Genomic DNA, 3258 nt, shown 5'->3' on the forward strand with positions numbered 1-3258 from the left:
CATCTGATTCGTAGCATCCTTCTACCCTATTAACGTTTCCTGTGCCGAGAAGAATTGTTTTCTGGGGTCCCCTACTACTTTCCCATTATTGGGTCTTTTCGGCGACTTCATGCAAATATGTCATCGCGTCATCAACTGTTTGGTTCTCAAATCCACCAGTACACATAGATTCTACTGTGGTTGTGGTGGTATAATCTAAACCCTCATAAGGGATCTGAACTAACCTAACGTTCTCTAAACCATGATGAGGACATTGGGCTAATAAATCATTGAACCTTTCCAAATACCTATACAAAGTTTCTCCCTCCTGTTGAGAAAACGTGCAAATTTGCGTCCTAATAGACGATGTTTTGTGCCTAGGGAAAAACTTGTTCAAAAAGGCAGATGTAAGTTGTTCATACGTTTCGATTGACCCGGAAGCCAAACTATATAGCCACGATTTAGCTTTATCTTTCTGGAAAAAGGGGAATAACCTAAGTTTCAAAGCATCATCATCTAGGTTTCTAATCCTGAGGGTACTACAAATTTCCTCAAAGTCCCTAACATGGAAATAGGGGTTTTCATTTTCTTTCCCTAAAAAGATTGGGAGCAGCTGTAAGGTCCTAGGTTTAAATTCATAAGTTGCTTCCGTCTCAGCTAACCTGATACATGAGGGGCGAGTAGTCCTAGTTGGATTCAACAAAGCTTTAAAAGTTTCCATTTCTGGCGCTATCGGAGCAACAAGGATTCTCTCCTCAGTCAAAGTACGTTCAAAAACAGACTCTTCAAAAGGCGGACTCTCTAGATTAAGGTAATCGAGACGCTTCGAACTACTAGGTTTCTCTTTAACAAATCTATCTAGTGCGTCTCTTTTACGTTCAGGCATACAATAGAATTTTCTAAATTGGAAGGGTAATCAAACACAGATCAAGGCCGACTCAACCAAATCAAACCTATTGATTTCTAGCAAACAAAAAGCATGATGGCTCCACTTAGATTGTTTCTAGACCAGCTTCTAATCCTTCGAACGGGAATTCGTTTTAATTTAAGCAAACCCCTCTGGAATCAATCCGAGTTAAAGTAAGTTGAATAAAGGAGAGGGAAGCTCGGTGGAGCTTTGATACCCAAGGTGATGAGTGCCAAATATTGTATAATTTTATCCCTTTTTGTTGGCATTTAACTCATCTTTTGCGCAGTAATTCTACATTTTATCCCATATTCTGTATTTTCATTGTTTTCAAGAATAAATATTTTTCTTACTTAATTTTGCATTTTTAGGTAATAAATAAAGTTTGGATGAATTGCGGAGCGAAAAGAGAAGAAAAGTAGTGAAAAGCCGGGAGGAATTACACAAGGAAGCCGCGAAGAATGTCGTGCACAAGACCAAAAGGATAGAAGTGGGCTTGAAGAGGAAGAATTGTTCTTAAAGAAGATATGGGCTTGGCATACCCAAGGCCCAAAACCCTTACCCAAACCCATTTTCTATATCCAAGCCCGTCTCGGATTTCAGCCGTCAGATCGAAGTATTTCAGCATCCTACGGTCGCTCCATCATCGCACATCAAACTCCGAAGCCCCCGCTTTACATCACAACGCCCATATCCATCTTGGGTCGTCCGTTTTGCTACATCCCTTCATCCGACGGTCGCTCCACGCTTACCTCCGTATCGCCGTTGGATCCACCTACCATCTTCCCATCCATCGGTCCAGCTTCGCGAAACATCAAAATCCTCTACACCTGCTCAACACCCTAGTACCTAATATCTATACCCGCAAAACAAACAGCCCCTTCCTCAAACCCCATCGACTCCATCTTCTCTTCCCCCCTCTCTGCAACAGAACCACCATACCTTGCCGTACCACCACCTATTCCACTTCCACAACCACCACTACCTACTCCTCTACCACCACCACACCTCCACCATCATCACCCCTACCTTCCTACAGCTATTACCCATCTTTATAGCCCCCTAATTCGTCAATTTCTCCCCTGCCGAAACCCTAGGTGAGTGGTTGACGAATCAGTGAAGCTAGAAAAGCAATTAGGGCATGGGAAGAACAAGAGAAGTATCAGGAGAAGGATTGGAGGCATGGGTCGACATCTACCAGTGTCAACAGTGATTAGGTAAATTTTAATAATTTTTATAAGAACCCTAATTTTTCTGATTTGGGAACTTTTTGGGGGAAATCAATTGTACGTCTAATTGAATCATGGGTTGGTTGATTGGGTTGCTATCAGTGTGTTAGGTGAGTGAATTTTGGATTTTTGGGTACACCCTAACTTCACTGATTTTTGGGGATTATTCTTATATGTATAAATAGGGGATGTGTGGGAGGATGAGAGATATCTCTGGACTAGCTAGGAGAGAATTGAAACAAATTTTATGCAATTTCAATTCCAGTTCTCTTTATCACAGTTGACAGTTGAATGCTATGTGTGTTGTGTTTGAACTATTTTGTTTGATGAATGATGTTGTTATACTTATGTTGAGCATGAGCTAAGTAGCACTAAGCTAAGGCTCAGTTGAAGCCTTATGCACTGTCAATTGACAAGTTGCTAGGATAGTTATCCTGATGTATGTTTTGATTGAGCAATGGGAAGAGGTTAATGCTCATAGTGCCTGTGATTGATTGTTCTGTCAAAAGACAGTCAATGCTAGGGGAAACTAGTGAGCAAATTAGTCTTCCTCCCATTCTAGATGTATGCATAGGATTTTTAACTCAACCTAGAAACATGTTGTTTGATTAGGACACAAGGTGGATCCTAAGCCTTGGCTTAACCACAAATCCTTTTACAATCACTTAATTTCAGTTCTATTTTGTTCCCTGCTAAATTTACTGTTTTTCTTGTTTAATTTCTTGCAATTTGTAGCTGTTGTGCACTGAAATCAGTGCACAATCTTCCCCCTGCCCTTGGCTTACAGCCTTGGTTCCTTGCTGTTTTTATTACATGTCATTTGCTTGCTTGGTTAACTGTTTTCCCATCTTTCCCATCTGCCATATTGTTTGCTTCCTTCATTGACAGCTTAGGTTAAACTTTTAAGCACTCCTACTCCCTGTGGACTGATCCCTTTCTTATCCCTATATTATAAAGATTGACCTTGTATACTTGCAAGTTTTGTGTGCAACCCCATTTCCACACCAAGTTTTTGGCGCCGCTGCCGGGGAGTGGTGTTGTGTGTTGAATTTCTTTTCCTTGCTGTCTTTCATCTACCATTGCATCTCTGTCAAGATCATTGCAGAGTTGTCTAAGTTGCTGCAGAGCTGTGTTGCTGAGTTG

General features: G+C 41.1%; 1 pseudogene; it reads left to right on the forward strand.

The window, feature by feature from the left end:
* The first annotated feature begins 236 nt into the window (after positions 1-236).
* Positions 237-336, forward strand: LOC113292008 (annotated as a pseudogene).
* The last annotated feature ends 2922 nt before the right edge of the window (positions 337-3258 follow it).

This window comes from Papaver somniferum, chromosome 6 (genome assembly GCF_003573695.1).
Source record: "Papaver somniferum cultivar HN1 chromosome 6, ASM357369v1, whole genome shotgun sequence".
Taxonomy (NCBI): Eukaryota; Viridiplantae; Streptophyta; class Magnoliopsida; order Ranunculales; family Papaveraceae; genus Papaver; species Papaver somniferum.